Here is a 21,212-nt window from a genome sequence, read left to right as displayed (position 1 = left end):
TTTCACTTTAAAAAGGCTTTCTGACTTTCTGTAATCCGATTTGTCCATGTTTGTTTTAGTTGTCTGTGCTTCTGGGGCATTATTTAAGGAATTTTTGCCCAAACCAATGCCCTAAAGAGTTTCCCCAATGTTTTCTTGTAAAAGTTTGATGGTTTGAGGCGTTAGGTTTAAGTCTTTAATTCATTTTAATTTGATTTTTGTAAGTGGCAAGAAATAGGGTTCTAGTTTTATTCTTCTGCCTATGGCTTGCCAGTTTTCCCAGCCCTATTTATTACAAAAGCTGTCTCATTTTTTATTGTATGTTCTTGGCACTTTTTTTGAAAATTAATTTAGCTGCCCCTCCCATAGGATTCCAGAACACTGCTATGAGGGTCTGAATGTTTGTCCCTTGCATAGGATTCCAGAACACTGCTGCTGGGTTCCAAACGTTTGTCACATAAGATTCTAGAACACTGCTACGCGGGTCTGAATGTTTGTTCCTCACAGGGGATTCCAGAACACTCCTGCTGTGGTCTGAATGTTTGTCCCTCACATAGGATTCCAGAACACTGCTATGAGCGTCTGAATGTTTGCCCCTCACACAGAATGCCAGTTTTACCAGCCATATTTATTACAAAAACTGTCTTATTTTTTATTGTATGTTCTTGGCACTTTTGTTGAAAATTAATTTAGCTGTATGAGTTTGTTTCTCAGGTCTCTATTTCGTTCCATCTGTCTTTATGTCTGTTTTTATGCTAGTGTCATGTTGTTTTAATTACTACAACTTAGTAGTATAATTTAAAACCAGGTAATGGAATTCCTCCAGTTTTGTTTTATATACTCAGCATAGCTTTGACTATTATGGTGTTTTGTGATGTTTCCATATAAATTTCAGAATTTTTTTTCTATATCTGTGAGGAATGTCTTCTTCTTCTTTCTTTTTTTTTTTTGGTGGTGTCTTGCTCTGTCACCCAGACTGGAGTGCAGTGATGTGATCTGGGCACAGTGCAACCTCTGCCTCCTGGGTCCAAGCAATCCTTTGCCTCAGCCTCCTGAATAGCTAGGATTACAGGCACCCGCCACCATACCTGGCTAATTTTTTGTATTATTAGTAGAGGTGGGGTTTCACCAAGTTGGACAGGCTGGTCTTGAACTCCTGACCTCATGATCCACCAAATTTGGCCTCCCAAAGTGCTGGGATTACAGGCTTGAGCCACTGCCCCTGGCCTGTTATTTTGATAGAGATGGCATGAAATGTATAGATTGCTATGGATCGTACGGACATTTTTTAAAAAATACTGATTCTTCCAATCTGTGAACATAAAAATATCTTTCCAATTTTGGTGTCGTTTTTCATTTCTTTTATCAGTGTTTTACAGTTTTAATTGTTGAGAACTTTTATTTCTTTGGTAAATTCCCACATATTTTGTTTTATTTGTGGCTACTGCAAATAGTATTAATTTTTGAATTCTTTTTCAGTTTGTTGACTGTTGGCATATAGAAACCCTACTTATTTGTATGTGTTGATTTCGTATTCTGCAAATTTACTCAAGTTATTACCTCTAATAGATTTTGGTGGATGTATTAGGCCATTCTCATATTGCTATAAAAAGTAATCAGTGACTGGTTAATTTATAAAGAAAATAGGTTTATTGGTTCATGTTTCTACAGGCTGTACAGAAAGCATAGCACTGGCTTCTGCTTCTGGGGAAGCCTCTGACAACTGACAAGGTGAAAAATAAATCCAGTGCTTGCACATCACATGGTAAGTGCGAGGGCAGGGGGGAAGTGTTACACACACTTATAGATAACCAGCTCTGATAAAAACTTACTATTGTGGGAATGGCACCAAAGGAAATGATGCCAAACTGTCCGTGGAAATCTTGTCCTCATGATTCAATCACCTCCCCTCTAGGCCCACTTCCAACATTGAGGATTATATTTCGATATAAGATTTTGGTGAGAATACACATCCAAACTGTATCATTTTGCCCCTGGCCGTTCCAAATCTCAAATCCTTCTCATATTTCAAAATACAATCATGACTTCCCAATATTCCCCAAAGTCTTAACTAACTTCAGCCTTAACTCAAAAGTCAAAAGTCTCATCTAAGACAAAGCTAATTTCTTCCTCCTATAAGCCTGTAACATAAAGAAACAAATTAGGTTCTTCCAAGATACAACTGAGGCAGAGACATTGAGTAAATACTCCTCTTCTAAAAGGAAGAAATCAGCCAAAAGAAAGCAGTCACAGGATCTATGAAAGTCTGAAACCCAGAAGGGCAGTTATTGAATTGTAAGGCTCCAAAATAATTATCTTTGACTCTGTGTCCCATTTCCAGGGCATGCCAATGCCTTGGGAAGGTTCTACCTTGTGACTTTGCACGGTTCAGCCCCCACAGCTGTTCTCATGGGCTGGCATACTATGCCTCTGGCTTTTCAAGGTGCAAGGTGCAGGCTGTAGCTAGATCTACCATTCTGGGGTCTGAGGTCTGGAGGACAGTGATCCTCTCCTCACGGATCTACTAGGCCATGACCCAGTGGGGAGCCTTCCTGGGGACTGTCACCCCACATTTCTTTTCTCCATTGTTTTAGTAGAGGATCTCCATGAGGGCTCCACACCTGCAACATGCTTCTGCCTGCACACCCTGTCTTTTTCATACATCCTTTGAAATAAAGGTGGAGGCTCCCAAGTCTCAACTACTCGCATTTGGTAAACCCACAGGCCTAACACCACATGGACGCTACCAAGGTTATGGCTTGCACCCTCTGAAGCAGTGACTGGAGTTGTAACTGGGTCAATATGAGCTACGCCTGGAGCTGAAGCAGTGGCAAGGATGCAGGGAGCCTTGTTCCAAAGCTACCCAGGGCAGCAGGTCCTAGACCTGATCCCAGAAACTATTCTCTTCTTTCAGGCCTCAGGGCCTGTGATGGGTTGCTGATTTTCAGATTTCTAAAATGCCTTCAATTCCTCTTTCCCATTGTCTTGGCTATCAACACTTGCTTTTTTTTAGGTTATACAAATATCTCTAACAAGTGGATGACCCATATGTTGCTTGAGTTCCTCTCTTGTAAAAGCTTTTTATATTTCAGCCACATGACTAGGCTGCAAAGTTTTCAAGCTTTTACACTATGCTTCTTTTGTAAGTATAAGTTACTACTTATTTTATTTTTATTTTTTTGCTAGAACATGTGAGCATAGGTTGTTAGAGGCAGCCAGGTCACATCGCAAATGCTTTGCTGCTTAGACATTTTTCCAACAGAAATCCTAAATCATCAATTTCAAATTCAAACTTTTTTATATCCCTAGTGCATGACAGAAATTCAGCCAACGACTTTGCTAAGACAACATGCATGACCTTTGTTTCAGTCCCAATAAGTTTCTAGTTTTCATCTGAGACCTTCTCAGCCCGGCCTTCACTGTCCAGATCACTATCAGCATTTTGGTCACAGACTTTCAATCATTCTCTAAGAAAATCTCAACTTTCCCTCATTTTTCTGTCTTCTGAATCCCACAAATTCTTCCAACTTCTGCCTGTTTACCCAATTACAAAGCTGATTCCACATTGCGGGGTATTCTTATAACTATTTTCCATTCCTTGGTGCCAATTTTTGTATTAAGCTATTTTTGCAACACTATGAGAGTGGGACTGGATAATTAATTTTTTACAAAGTAGGTTTAAGTGGCTTATGATTCTACAGGCTGTTGAGAAAACATAGTACTGGAATATGCTTTTGCAACACTATGAGAGTAGGACTGGATAATTTATTTTTTACAAAGTAGGTTTAAGTGGCTTATGATTCTACAGGCTGTAGAGAAAACATAGTACTGGTATATGCTTCTGGGGAGGTCTCTGGAAGTTTACAGCCATGGCAGAAGTTGAAGCAGAATCTTGCATATCACAGGCCAAAAAGCGAAGCAAAAAACCAGAGGGGCGAGTTGTTACACAGTTTTAAATAACCAGATTTTATGGGAAATCACTCACTATCATGAGGATAGCACCAAATGGGATGGTGCTAAGCCATTTATAGTAATCTACCCCAATGGTTAAGTCACCTTTCAACAGGCCCATCTCCAACATTGAGAATTACATTTAAATATGAGATTCGGGAGGGAACACACATTCAAACCCTATCAGAGGAGTATTTATGCCTTTTCCAATATAACATTATAACACTGGCAAAAAAAAAAAAAAAAGGTAATTTGACTTCTTTTCCAATTGGGATGCATTTTATTGCTTTCTCCTGTCTGATTGCTCCAGATAGGACTTTCAGCATTATGTTGAATAACAGTGGTAAAAGTGGACATTCTTGTCATCTTCCAGATTTTAGAGAAAACGCTTTTAGTTTTTCCCCACTTAGTGTGATACTAGCTGTGGGTCTGTCATATATGACTTTATTATGTTGAGGTAGGTCCATTCCATACCCAGTTTTCAAAGGGCTTTTTATTATTAAAGAATATTAAATTTTATCAAAATTTTTTAGCATAATTGAAATGATTGTATGGATTTTGTCCTTTTTTTTTTTTTTTTTTGAGATGTAGTCTCCCTCTTTCACCCAGGCTGGAGTGTAATGGCATGATCTCAGCTCAATGCAACCTCTGCCTCCCGGGTTCAAGTGATTCTCCTTCTTCAGCCTCCTGAGTAGCTGGGATTACAGGTGCTCACAACCATGCCTTGCTAATTTTTGTATTTTTAGTATAGACATAGCTTCGCCATGTTGGCTAGACTGGTTTCAAACTCCTGACCTCAGGTGATCCACCCACCACGGCTTCCCAAATTGCTGGGATTACAGGTGTGAACCACTGTTCCTGGCCCCTTCATTCTCTTTATGTGATCTATCACATTCATTGATTTGTATGTTGAACTATCCTTGCATCCCTGGAATAAATCCCACTTGGTCATTAAGAATTACCTATTTATGTATTGTTTAATTCAGTTTGCTAGGCGTTTTGCAAATTTTTGCACAAATATTCTCCAGTCCACTCTACTTCACTCTACTATTCCACTACATTCCAGTCCATTCCTTCCCACTCCACTCTACTCCACTCCACTCCATTCCATTAAACTCCAACCCTTTCAAATCCACTCCATTCCACTCCATTCCATTCCACTCCATTTCATTTCATTGCACTCCACTCCACTCCATTCCACTCAACTCCATTCCATTACATTCAATTCCACTCCACTCCACTCCATTCCTCTCCACTGCATTCCATTGCACTCCACTCCATTCCATTCCACTCCACTCTACTCCATTCCATTCCACTCCACTCCACTCCATTCCTCTCCTGTACATTCCTTTTCACTCCACCCCATTCTATTCCACTCAACTCTGCTCCATTCCCCTCCACTCCACTCCCTTCCACTCCATTCCATTTCACTCCATTCCAATCCAATCCATTCCATTACACTCCACTCCATTCCATTACACTCCACTCTACTCCATTCCATGCGGCTCCACTCCACTCCACTCCACTCTGCTCCATTCCACTCCACTCCTTTCATTCCATTCAATTCCATTCCTCTACACTCCATTCCACTGCACTTCACTCTACTCCATTCTCCTCCACTCCACTCTATTCTGCTCCACTACAATTCATTCCACTCTACTCCATAACATTCCACTCCATTCCACTCCATTTCATTTTATTCCGTTCCACTCCACTCAACTTTTCTGCACTCCATTGTATTCAACTCCATTCCATTCCATTCCACACCAATCCATTCCATTCCACTCCACTCCACTCCATTCCACTCCACTCCACTCCATTCCACTCCATTCTCTTCCATTCCACTCCACTCCATCCGACTCCACTCCGTTCCATTCCAGTCAATTCAACTCCACTCTACTCCATTCCACTCCTGTCCATTCCATTCCACTCCACTCCATTCCACTCCACTCTATTCGATTCCACTCCACTCCACTCCATTCAGCTCCACTCCATTCCACTCCAATCTACTCAATTCCATTCCACTCTTCTTCATTCCATTCCACTCCACCCCACGCCACCACACTCCAATTCATACCAATCCTCTCCACTCCAGTCCACTCCATTCCACTTAACTCCATTCCATTCCACTCCAATCCATTCCACTCCAATCTACTCCTCTCCACCGCACTCCACTCTGTTCCATTCTATTCCATTCCTTTCCATTCCACTACACTCCATTCCACTCCATTCTATTCCATTCCTTTCCATTCCACTACACTCCATTCCACTCCATTCTATTCCATTCCTTTCCTCTCCACTCCATTCCACTCCAATCCACTCTGTTCCACTCCACTCCATTCCACTACAATCCATTCCATTCTACTCCACTCCATTCCATACAGTTCCATTCCACTGCACTCCACTCAACTCCATTCCACCCCATTCTATTCCATTGCACTCCATTCTATTCCATTCCACTCGAATCCCCTCCATTCCACTCCACTCCATACGATTCCACCCAATTCCACTCTGCTCCACTCCATTCCACTCCACTCCATTCCATTCCATTCCATTCCATCATTTTCCATTCCACTCCACTCCATTCCATTCCTCTGCACTCCACTCCACTACTTTCCACTCCACTCCATTCCACTACACTTCCTTCCATTCCACTCCACTCCACCCCATTCCACTACACTCCATTCCACTCCACTCCATTCCATTCCATTCCACTCAAGTCCACTCCACTTCCATTCCACTCCACTCCACTTCATTACACTCCACTCCATTCCATTCCATTCCACTCCATTCCGTTCTACTGCATTCCATTCCACTCCACTCCATTCCATTCCACTCCAATCCGTTCCACTCCACTCCATTCCACTCCATTCCATTCCATTTCACTCCACTCCTTTCCAGTCCACTCTACTCCACTCCACTCAATTCCACTCCATTGCACACCATTCCTCTTGACCCCGTCCCATTCCACTCAACTTCCCTTTATTCTTCTCCACTCCATTCCACTCCACTCCACTCCATTCCACTCTATTCTATTCCATTCCACTCCACTCCAGTCCATTCGATTCAGGTCAATTCCACTCCGCTCCTCTTCATTACACTCCACTCCATTCCATTCCAGCCCACTCCACTCCACCGCACTCCAATCCATTCCACTCCTCTGCCCTCCACTCCACTCCATTCCATTCCATTCAATTCCATTCCACTCCACTATATTGCACTCCATTCTCTTCCATTCCTCTCCACTCCATTCCAATCCACTTCACTCCACTCCATTCCCCTCTACTCCACTCCACTCCACTCAGCTCCACTCCACTCCATTCAATTCCACTCCACTCCATTCCACTCCATTCTATTCCGTTGCACTCCACTGCATTCAAATCCACTTCACTTCACTCCATTCCACTCCGTTCTATTCCGTTCCACTCCACTTCATTCCATTCCATACCACTCCATTCAATTCCACTCAATTCCACTGCACTCCACTCCATACCACTCCACTGCATTCCATTCCACTCCACTCCACTCCATTCCAAAACACTTCACTCCATTCCCTTCCCCTCCATTACACTGCACTCCACTCCTCTCCATTCCACTCCATTCCCTATCATTCCACTCAACTGCATTCCATTCCACTCCACTTCACTCCACTCCTTTCCACTATATTCTATTCAGTTCAACTCCACTCCAATCCATTCCACTGCACTCCATTCCATTACACTTAATTCCACTATGCTCCAGTCCATTCCACTATGCTCCACTCCATTACCCTCCACTCCTTTCCATTCGCCTCCACTCCATTCCGTTTCTCTCCACTCTAATTCCATTCCATTCCAATTCATTCCATTCCAATCCACTCCGTTCCACTCCTGTCCATTCCATTCCACTCCACTCCATTCCTTTCCACTCCACTCCATTCCATTCCACACCACTCTGTTCCATTCCATTCCACTCCACTCCAATCCATTTCACTGCTGTCCACTCCTTTCGACTCCACTCCATTACATTCCACTCAACTCCACTCCATTAGACTGCACTCCACTCCACTCCATTCCACTTAACTCAATTCCATTCCACTCCAATCCTTTCCACTCCAATCCATTCCACTCCAATCCACTCCTCTCCACTGCACTCCACTCTGTTCCATTCTATTCCATTCCTTTCCATTCCACTCCACTCCATTCCACTCCATTCTATTCCATTCCATTCCACTCCACTCCATTCCAATCCAGTCCATTCGATGCCACTCAATTCCCCTGCACTCCACTCCATTCCACTGCACTCCATTCCATTCCACTCCACTCCATTCCATTCCAATAAATTTCACTACATTTTATTCAATTCCATTCCATTCCACTGCACTCCACTCCATTCCCCTCCATTCCATAGCATTCCACTCCACTCCATTACATTACACTCAACTCCATTCCATGCCCCTCCACTCCATTCCATTCCACTTCACTCCATTCCATTCCACTCCACTACATTCCACTCCAATCCACTCTGTTCCACTTCACTCCATTCCACTACAATCCTTTCCATTCTACTCCACTCCATTCCATACAGTTCCATTCCACTGCACTCCACTCAACTCCATTCCACTCCATTCTATTCCATTCCACACAAATCCACTGCATTCCACTCCACTCCATTCGATTCCACCCAATTCCCCTCTGCTCCACTCCATTCCACTCCACTCCATTCCATTCCATTCCATTCCATTCCATAATTTTCCATTCCATGCCACTCCATTCCATTCCTCTGCATTCCACTCCACTCCACTCCATTCCACTATACTCCCTTCCATTCCACTACACTCCACTCCATTCCACTACACTCCATTCCATTCCACTCCATTCCATTCCACTCCACTGCACTCCACTTCCATTCCACTGCACTCCACTTCATTACACTCCACTCCATTCCATTCCAATCCACTCCATTCCGTTCTACTGCATTCCATTCCACTCCACTCCATTCCATTCCACTTCAATCCGTTCCACTCCACTCCATTCGACTCCATTCCATTCAATTTCACTCCACTCCTTTCCAGTCCACTCTACTCCACTCCACTCAATTCCACTCCATTGCACACCATTCCTCTTGACCCCATCCCATTCCACTCAACTTCCCTTTATTCTTCTCCACTCCATTCCACTCCACTCCACTCCATTCCACTCTATTCTTTTCCAATCCACTCCACTCCACTCCATTCGATTCCAGTCAATTCCACTCTGCTCCTCTTTATTACACTCCACTCCATTCCATTCCAGTCCACTCCACTCCACCACACTCCACTCCATTCCACTCCTCTGCCCTCCACTCCACTCCCTTCCATTCCATTCAATTCCATTCCACTCCACTACATTCCACTCCATTCTCTTCCATTCCACTCCACTGCATTCCACTCCACTTCACTCCACTCCATTCCCCTCCAATCCACTCCACTCAACTGCACTCCACTCCATTCAATTCCACTCCACTCCATTCCACTCCATTCTATTCCATTGCACTCCACTCCATTCAACTCCACTTCACTTCACTCCTTTCTACTCCATTCTGTTCTGTTCCACTCCACTTCATTCCATTCCAATCCACTCCATTCAATTCCACTCAATTCCACTGCACTTCACTCCTTTCCACTGCACTGCATTCCATTCCACTCCACTCCACTCCATTCCAAAACACTTCACTCCATTCCCTTCCCCTCCATTCCACTGCACTCCACTCCACTCCTCTCCATTCCACTCCATTCCCTACCATTCCACTCAACTCCATTCCATTCCACTCCACTTCACTCCACTCCTTTCCACCATATTCTATTCCGTTCCACTCCACTCCAATCCATGCCACTGCACTCCATTCCATTACACTTAATTCCACTACGCTCCACTCCATTACCCTCCACTCCTTTCCATTCCCCTCCACTCCATTCCATTTCTATCCACTCTATTCCACTCCATTCCTATCCACTCTATTCTATTCCATTCCAATCCATTCCATTCCACTCCACTCCACTCCATTCCACTCCTGTCCATTCCATTCCACTCCGCTACATTCCTTTCCACTCCACTCCATTCCATTCCACACCACTCTGTTCCATTCCATTACACTGCCTTCCACTCCAATCCATTTCACTGCTGTCCACTCCTTTCCATTCCACTCCATTCCATTCCACTCAAATCCACTCCATTAGACTGCACTCCACTCCACTCCATTCCACTTAACTCCATTCCATTCCACTCCAATCCATTCCACTCCAATCTACTCCACTCCACTCCAATACACTCCTCTCCACTGCACTCCACTCTGTTCCATTCTGTTCCATTCCTTTCCATTCCACTATACTCCATTCCACTCCATTCTATTCCATTCCATTCCTCTCCACTCCATTCCAATCCAGTCCTTTTGATTCCACTCAATTCCACTGCACGCCACTCCATTCCACTCCACTCCATTCCATTCCAATCTTCATTCCATTCCATTCCACTCTTCATTCCATTCCAATAAATTTCACTACATTTTATTCAACTCCATTCCATTCCACTCCACTCCACTCCATTCCCCTCCATTCCATAGCATTCCACTCCACTCCATTCCCCTCCATTCCACAGCATTCCACTCCACTCCATTACATTACACTCAACTCCATTCCATGCCCCTCCACTCCATTCCATTCCACTCCACTCCATTCCATTCCACTCCACTCTATTCCACTCCAATCCACTCTGTTCCACTCCACTCCATTCCACTACAATCCATTTCATTCTACTCCACTCCACTCCACTCCAATCCACTCTGTTCCACTCCACTCCATTCCACTACAATCCGTTCCATTGTACTCCTCTCCATTCCATACAGCTCCATTCCACTGCACTCCACTCAACTCCATTCCACTCTATTCTATTCCATTCCACTCCATTCTATTCCATTCCACTCGATTCCACTCCATTCCACTCCACTCCATTACATTCCGTTCCGTCATATTCCATTCCACTCCACCCCACTTCCATTCCACTCCACTCCACTTCTTTACAGTCCACTCCATTCCATTCCAATCCACTCCATTCCATTCTACTGCGTTCCAATCCACTCCACTCCATTCCATTCCACTCCAATCCGTTCCACTCCACTCCATTCCACTCCATTCCATTCCATTTCACTCCACTCCTTTCCAGTCCACTCTACTCCACTCCACTCAATTCCACTCCATTCCACACCATTCCTCTTGACCCCGTCCCATTCCACTCAACTTCCCTTTATTCTTCTCCACTCCATTCCACTCCACTCCTTTCCATTCCACTCCACTCCATGCCACTCCACTGCGTTCTATTCCGCTCCACTGTTTTCCACTCCACACCACTCCACTCCATTCCACCCGACTCCATTCCCCTGCTTTCCATACCATTCCACTCCACTCCATTCAATTCCACTCCACTCCATTTCATTCCACTCCACTCCAGTCGTTTCCACTTCACTGTATACCACTCCACTCCATTCCATTCCACTCCACTCCTTTCCATTCCATGCCACTCCATTCCTTTCCATTCCAATCCACTCCATTCCACTCTCCTCCATTCCTCTCCAGTACATTCCACTCCATTTCATTCCATTCCACTCCATTCCGTTCCATTACTTTCTTTTGACAGGATCTCACTCTGTCACCCATGCTGGTGTGGAGTTATAGAGTCTCAGCTCACATTTCATTTCACCATTCCATTTCATTCCATTCCACTGAACTCCTCTCCACTCCACTCAATTCCACTCTACTTCACTCTATTCCATTCCAACCCGTACCTTTCCAGTCTCTCCCATTACACTCCTTTCTTTGACAAGATCTTCCTCTGTCACACAGGCTGAAGCGCAGTGGCACAATCTCAGCACAAATTTCTTCCTTCCATTCCATTCCATTTCGTTCCACTCCACTCAACTCCACTCAAGTCCACTCCACTCCACTCCATGACACTCCAGTCCTCTCCATTCCAATCCATTCCATTGCACTCCACTCCACTCCACTCCACTCCATTCCATTCCACTCCACTCCACTCCACTCCATTCCATTCCACTCCACTCCATTCCATTCATCTCCATTCCATTCCATTCCACTTCACTCCCTTCCATTTCACTCCACTCCATTCCACTCCACTCCATTCCATTTCACTCCACTCCATTCCACTGCACTCCTTTCCATTCCAATCCAATCCAATCCATTCCAATCCAATCTAATCCATTCCACTCCACTCCACTCCATTCCACTAAATTCCATTCCACTCCACTCCACTCCATGCTATTCCATTCCACTCCATTCCACTTCATTCCATTCCATTCCAATGCATTCCATTCCAATCCACTCCATTTCATTCCACTCCTTTCCATTCAATACCACTCCATTCCATTCCAATCCACTCCACTCCACTCCACTCCAATGTGTTCCATTTCACTGCATTCCATTCCATTCCTTTCTTTCGAGAGTATCTCACCCTGTCACCCAGCCTGGAGTGCAGTGGCACAACCTCATCTCACATTCCATTCCGTTCCATTCCACTCCACTCCATTGCATTCCACTGCACTCCATTTCATTCCACTCCACTCCACTCCACTCCATTCCACTCCATTCCATTCCACTACATTCCAGTCCATTCCTTCTCACTCCTCTAAATTCAATTCTACTCCACTTCTTTCCACTCCACCTTACTCCACTCCATTTCATTCCATGTCACTCCATTCCGTTCCATGCCACTCCATTCCATTCCATTCCATTCCACTGCACTGCAGTCCATTCCATTCCACTCCACTCCATTCCATTCAACTCCACTTCTTTGCACACCACAGAACTCCAGTCCACTCCATTTCAATCCATTCCACTCCATTCCATCCCATTCCTTTCTTTAGACATGGTCTCATTCTGTCACCCATGCTGGTGTGCATTGGCACAATCTCAGTTCACATTCCATTTCACCATACCATTCCATTCTATTCCATTGCACTGCACTCCACTCCAATCCACTGAATTCCATTCCACCCAAATCCATTCCATGCCATTCCATTCCAAATCCCTTCCATTCCACTCCATTCTTTCTACATCATCTCCCTCTGTCACACAGGCTGTAGAGCAGTGGCACAATATCAGCAAACATTTCTTCATTCCATTGCATTCCATTCCATTCCATTCCATTCAACTTCACTCCTCCCCACTCCACTGCACTCACTTCCTCTTCACTCCACTCAATTCCACTCCATTTCATTCTAGTCCACTCCACTGCACTCCATTCCATTTCACTATGCTCCATTCCATTCCACTCCACTCCAATCCTTTCCATAAAGCTCCATTCCATTCCATTCCACTCCACTTCATTCCATTCCTTTCCACTGCTCTCCATTCCATTCCCTCCACTCCACTCCATTCCATTCCATTCCAGTCCATTCCGCTCCATTCCATTCCAGTCCACTCCATTCCATTCCACTCCATTCCACTCTATTCCATTCCACTCCACTCCAGTCCACTCCACTCCATTCCACTTCAGTCCAATCCACTCCACTCCACTTCACTCCATTCCATTCCACTCCCCTGCATTTCACTCCACTCCACTCCATTCCATTCCAATACACTCCATTCCATTCCACTCCGCTCAATTCCATTCCACTTCACTCCACTCAATTCCATTCCATTCCAATCCATTCCACTCTTTTCCATTTCAATCTACTCCATTCCATTCCAAACCAGTTGGCTCCATTCCATTCTACTCTACTCCCTTCCTTCCCACTCCACTCCACTCCTCTCCACTCCACTCCAATCCTTTCCATTCCATTCCACCCCATTCCTTTCCATTCCTTTCTTTGCACAGGATCTCATTCTAGTACAAATGCAGCAGTGCAGTGCCACAATCTCATCCCACATTTCTTTTCACCATTCCATTGCAATCCATTCCATCCCATTCCATTCCATTCTATTTCACTCCACTCCATTCCATTCCACTCCATTCCATTCCATTCCTCTCCACTCCATTACTTTCCACTCCATTCCATTCTACTGCACTCCTTTCCATTCCACTCCACTCCACTCCATTCCACTCTACTCCACTCAATCCCATTCCACTCCACTCCATTCCATTCCATTCCACTCCATTCCACTCCACTCCCCTCCATTCCATTCAACTCCACTTCACTCCACTCCTTTCTACACCTTTCCATTCCAGTCCACTCCAGTCCATTTCATTCCACTGCAGTCCAAACCATGCAACTCCACTCCTTTGCACTCCACTCCACTCCTCTCCATTTCATTCCATTCCACTCCATTGCTTTCCATTCCTTTCTTTGGACAGGATCTCACTCTGTAACCAATCCTGGTGTGCAGTGGCACAATCTCAGCTTACATTTCATTTCACCATTCCATTCCATTCCACTCCATTCGATTCAATTCCACTGCAAAGCACTCCACTCCACTCAATTCCAATCCACTCCACACTCATCCATTCCATGCCATTCCATTTTAATCCCTTCCATTCGACTCCTTTCTTTCAACAGGATCTTCCTCTGTCACAAAGGCTGAAAAGCAGGGTCAAAATCGAAGCACACATTTCTTCATTCCATTCCATTCCATTCCATTCCATTCCATTCCATTCTAATCTACTACACTCCACCCAACTCCACACCATTCCATTCCACTCGACTCCATTCTACTCCACTTCACTTCCTTCCATTCCATTCTATTCCACTCCACTCCACTCCATTCCATTCCACTCCACTCCTTTCCATTCCACTCCACTCCGTTCAATTCCACTCCACTCCACTCCATTCAATTCCTTTCAACTCCACTGCATTCCATTCCATTCCACTCCACTCCATTCCCTTCTACTCCACTCCATTCCATTCCACTCCTCTCCACTCCATTCCATTCCTTTCCACTCCACTGCATTCCATTGCACTCCACTCCTCTCCATTCGATTCCATTCCAGTCCATTCCACTCCATTCCATTCCACTACACTGCATTCCATTCCACTCCACTCCACTCCTTTCCATAAAGCCCCATTCCATTCTGTTACAATCCACTCCATTCCATTCCCTTCCACTGCATTCCATTCCATTCCCGCCACTCCAATCCATTCCATTCCATTGCAGTCTATTCCACTCCATTCCATTCCACTCCACTCCATTATATTCCACTCCATTCCACTCCTTTCCATTCCATTCCACTCCACTCCAGCCCACTCCACTCCATTCCACTTCAGTCCAATCCACTCCACTCCACTTCACTCCATTCCACTCCACTCCACTTCACTCCATTCCACTCCACTCCACTTCATTCCATTCCATTCCACTCCACTGCATTTCACTCCACTCCATTGCATTACATTCCACTAAACTCCATTCCATTCCACTCCACTCAATTCCATTCCACTCCACTCCATTCCTTTCCACTCCACTCAATTCCATTCCACTCCACTCCATTCCATTCAACTCCACTCCACTCCATTCCATTCCATAGCAATCCATTCCACTCCTTTCCATTCTACTCCACCCCTTCCACTCCACTCCATTCCATTCCATTCCACTCCACTCCACTCGACTCCATTCCACTCAACTTCATTACTCTCCATTCCATTCCACTCCATTCTATTCCACTCCACTCAACTCCACCCCACTCCAATCCACTCCACTCCTTTTCAATCCACTTCATTCCACTCCACTCCACTCCATTCCCATCCACTCCACTCCGCTCAATTCCATTCCACTCCACTCCATTCCATTCCATTCCATTCCACTCCATTCCATTGCATTCCATTCTATTCCACTCCTCACCATTTCATTCCACTCGACTAAATTCCACTCCTTTCCATTCCAATCTGCTCCATTCCATTCCACTCCACTCCATTCCATTCCACTCCAATCCATTCCACTCCACTCCATTCCACTGCACCACAATCCACTCCACTCCACTCCATTCCAATCCATTCCACTCCACTCCATTTCATTCCATTCCACTCCATTCCATTCCATTCCTTTCTTTCCACAGGACCTCAGTCTGTCACAAAGGCTGGAGTGCAGTGGCACAGTCTCAGCCCACATTTGTGTTCACCATTCTATTGCAATCCATTCCATCCCATTCCATTCCATTCTATTTCTCTCCACTCCATTCCCTTCAAGTTCATTCCTTTCCATTCCACTCCATTGAATCCACTCCATTCCATTCCATTCCACTCCACTCCACTCCATTCCATTCCATGCCACTCCACTCCATTCCATTCCATTCCAGTCTATTCCACTCCATTCCATTCCACTGCACTCCATTCGATTACATTCCATTCCACTCCAGTCCAATCCACTCCACTCCACTTCACTCCTTTCCATTCCACTCCATGGCATTCCAATCCATTCCACTCTACTCCATTCCATTCCACTCCACTCCGCTCCATTCCATGCCATTCCACTCCTCTCCACTCCATTCCATTCCATTCCTGTCCATTCCATTCCACTCCATTCCATTCCACTGCATTCCATTCGATTCCACTCCATTCCACACCAGTCCAATCCACTCCACCCCACTTCACTGCTTTCCATTCCACTCCATGTCATTCCAATCCATTCCACTCCACTCCACTCCATTCCATTTCAATCCAATCCATTCCACTCCATTCCCTTCCACTCCACTCCATTCCATTCCACTCCTTTCCACTCCATTCCTTTCCATTCCACTCCAGTCCTCTCCATTCCTTTCCACTCCATTCGGTTCCACTCCATTCGATTCCACTCAACTCAACTCCACTCCACTCCACTCGACTCCTCTCCAATCCTTTCCAGTCCACTCCATTCCACTGCACTCCACTACATGGCAATCCACTCCACTCCACACAATTCCATTCGCCTCCAATGCATTCCATTCCATTCCATTCCGTTCCACTCCTCTCCATTTCATTCCACTACACTCCATTCTGCTCCATTCCATTCCAATCCGCTCCATTCCCTTCCACTCCTGTCCATTCCGTTCCACTCCACTACACTCCTTTCCATTCCAATACGTTCCACTCCACTCCTCGTCACTCCAGTCCACTCCACTCCGCTCCATTCCACTGCACTCCACTCCAGTCCACTCCACTCCACTCCATTCCTTCCCATTCCACTGCATTACATTCCATTCCTCTCTTTCCACAAGATCTCACTCTGTCAGAATTTCTGAGATGCAGTGGTACAATCTCAGCCCACATTTCTTTTCCCCATTCCGTTTCATTCCGTTCCATCCCATTACATTACATTCTATTTCACTCCACTCCACTCCACTCCATTCCATTCCACTCCTTTCCAGTCCAAATCGACTCCATTCCACTCCACTCCACTCCACTCCATTCCATTCCATTCTATTCCATTCCACACCATTGCATTCCATTCCTGTCTTTCGACAGGTTATCACTGTGAAACTCAGGCTGGAGTGCAGTGGTCCAATTTCAGGTCACATCACATGTCAACTTTTCATTGCATTGCATTCTGTTCCGTTGCATTCCATTGCATTCCATTCCATTCCATGCCATTACTTTCCATTCCAATCCATTCCATTCCATTCCTCTCTGTTTCACTCCACTCCACTTCACTCCACTACGTTCCATTAAGTTCGATTCTATTCCACTCCAGTCCACTTCTCTACACTCCACTGCACTCAACTCCACTCCATTCCACTCCATCCCATTCCATTCCACTCCATTCCACTGCACTCGACTCCACCCCACTCCACTCCAATTCACTCGATTCCATTCCTTCCCATTCCATTCCTCTCTATTCCACTCCACTCCACTTCACTCCACTCCACTCCAGTCCACTCCATTCTATTCCATTCCTTTCCACTTCATTCCATTTCATTCCTTTCTTTCGAGAGTATCTCACTCTGTCATCAAGCCTGTAGCGCAGTGGCACAATCTCAGCTCACATTCCATTCCGTTCCATTCTGTACCATTCCTTTCCATTCCATTCCGCTTCTCTCTAATCTGCTCCATTACATTCCAATCCATTCCATCCCTTTCCAATCCATTCCGTTCCATTCCACTCGATTCCACTCTGATCCCCTCTAATACATTCCATTCCATTTCATTCCCTTCCACTCCTTTCTTTCAAGAGGTCACCCTCTGTCATACAAGCTGTAGAGCAGTGGCACAAACTCAGCACATGATTCTTCATTCCGTTCCGTTATGTTGCATTCTATTCCATTCCGTTCCATTCTGTTCCACTCCACTCCACTACATTCCATTACATCCGATTCCATTCTTCTCTATTCCACTCCTCTCCACTCCACTGTACTCTACTCCACTCCCTTCCATTCTATCCCCTTCCATTCCACTCCGTTCTTCCACACTCCACTCCAACCCACTCCACTCCACTTCATTCCACTCCATTCCATCCCTCTGCTTTCCACTCCACTCCACTTCACTCCACTCCACTCCAGTCCACTCCATTGCATTCCACAGAATTTCATTCCATTCCTTACATTCGAGAATATCTCACTCTTTAACCCAGTCTGGAGTTCAGTGGCACAATCTCAGCTCACATTTCGTTATTCCATTCAATTCAATTCCATTCCATTCCTTTTCATTCCATTCCATTGCATTCCATTACATTGCATTCCATTCCATTCCATTCCAATCCATTGCATTCCATTCCACTCCTTTCCGTTACATTCCACTCCATTCCACTTCATTCCAAACAACTCCACTCCTTTCCACTCCACTCCATTCCTCTTCACTCCACTCCAATGCACTCCACTCCATTCCACTCCACTCTACTCCATTCCACTCCACTCCACTCCTTTCCACTCCACTCCATTCTATACCACTCCACTTCATTCCATTCCACTCCACTCCATTCCATTCTACTCCATTCCATTAAACTCCATTCCACTCCATTCCATTCCACTCCACTCCATTCCATTCCACTCCACTCCATTCCATTTCATTCCACTCCACTCCACTCCATTCCATTGCACTGCATTCCATTCCATTTCATTCTTCTCCATTCCATTCCCCTCCACTCCACTCCATTCCATTCCAGTCCATTTCATTCCATTCCATTCCACTCCACTCCATTCCATTCCTTTCCACTCCACTCCATTCCATTCCATTCCACTCCACTCCATTCCATTCCACTCCACTCCATTCCATTCCACTCCACTCCATTCCATTCCACTCCTCTCCACTCCATTCAATTCCATTCCAGTCCATTCCACTCCATTCCATTCCACTGCACTCCATTTGATTCCACTCCATTCCACTCCGGTCCAATTCACTCCACTCCACTTCACTCCATTCCATTCCTCTCCACAGCATTCAAATCCAATCCACTCCATTCCATTCCACTCCACTCTGTTCCATTCCATTCCATTCCATTCCACTCCACTCCATTCCATTTCAATCCAATCCATTCCACTCCATTCCCTTCCACTCCACTCCATTTCATTCCGCTTCTTTCCACTGCATTCCATTCCATTCCATTCCACTCCACTCCACTCCATTCCATTCCACTCCATTCCATTCCACTCCACTCCACTCCACTCCTCTCCAATGCTTTCCAGTCCACTGCATTCCACTGCACTCCACTACACGACACTCCACTCCACTCCACTCAATTCCATTCCCCTCCACTGCATTCCATTCCGTTCCATTCCCTTTCACTTCTCTCCATTTCATTCCACTCTACTCCATTCCATTCCATTCCATTCCAATCCGCTCCAATCCCTTCCACTCCACTCCATTCCATTCCCCTCCATTCCACTACTTTCCATTCCAATACATTCCACTCCAATCCACTCCACTCCATTCCACTGCACTCCACTCCAGTCCACTCCACTCCATTCCGTTCCATTCCACTCCATTCCATTCCATTCCTTTCTTTCCACAGGATATGACTCTGTCACAAATTCTGGAGTGCAGTGGCACAATCTCAGCCCACATTTCTTTTCCCCATTCCATTGCATTCCGTTCCATCCCATTCCATTCCATTCTATTTCACTCCCCTCCACTCCACTCCATTCTATTCCACTCCATTCCAATCGATTCGACTCCATTCCACTCCACTCCTCTCCACTCCGCTCCACTCTACTCCACTCCACTCCATTCCATTCCATTCTATTCCATTTCACTCCATTGCATTCCATTTCTTTCTTTCAATAGGTTATCACTGTGAAACTCAGGCTGGAGTGTAGTGGCCCAATTTCAGGTCACATTACATGTCAACTTTTCATTGCATTGCATTCTGTTCCATTGCATTCCATTCCATTCCATTCCATGCCATTCCATTCTATTCCAATCCATTCCATTCCATTCCACTCCGTTCAACTCTACTCCTCTCCACTACATTCCATTAAATCCGATTCTCTTCCACTCCATTCCACTCCATTCCACTCCTTTCCACTCCACTGCACTCAACTCCACTCCATTCCACTCCATCCCATTCCATTCCACTCCATTCCACTGCACTTGACTCCACCCCACTCCACTCCACTTCATTCAATTCCATTCCTTCCCATTGCATTCCTCTCTATTCCACTCCACTCCACTTCACTCCACTCCACTCCACTCCAGTCCACTCCATTCTATTCCATTCCTTTCCACTTCATTCCATTCCATGCCTTTCTTTCGAGAGCATCTCACTCTGTCACCAAGCCTGTAGCACAGTGGCACAATCTCAGCTCACATTCCATTCCGTTGCATTCTGTTCCTTTCCGGTCCATTCCATTCTGCTTCTCTCTAGTCTGCTCCATTCCATTCCAATCCATTCCATTCCATTCCATTCCATCCCATACCATTCCATCCCATCCAATCCCATTCCATTCCATTCCATTCCATTCCATACCATTCCAATCGATTCCACTCTGATCCCCTCTAATACATTCCATTCCATTCCATTCCATTCCCATCCACTCCTTTCTTTCGACAGGTCACCCCGTGTCATACAAGCTGTAGCACAGTGGCACAATCTCGGCACATATTTCTCCATTCCGTTTCGTTATGTTGCATTCTATTCCATTCCGTTCCATTATGTTCCACTGCACTCCACTGCACTAAATTCCATTACATCCGATTCCATTCTCCTCCATTCCACTCCTCTCCACTCCACTGCACTCTACTCCACTCCGTTCCACTCCAACTCCTTCCATTCCACTCCATTCTTCCTCACTCCACTCTACCCCACTCCACTCCACTTCATTCCACTCCATTCCATCCGATTCCATTCCTCTCCTTTCCACTCCACCCCAATTCACTCCACTCCACTCCAGTCCACTCCATTCCATTCCATTCAGTTC

This window comes from Pongo pygmaeus, chromosome 22, assembly GCF_028885625.2.
Source record: "Pongo pygmaeus isolate AG05252 chromosome 22, NHGRI_mPonPyg2-v2.0_pri, whole genome shotgun sequence".
In the NCBI taxonomy this organism is placed as follows: Eukaryota; Metazoa; Chordata; class Mammalia; order Primates; family Hominidae; genus Pongo; species Pongo pygmaeus.
Note: the sequence above shows the minus strand (reverse complement) of the source record.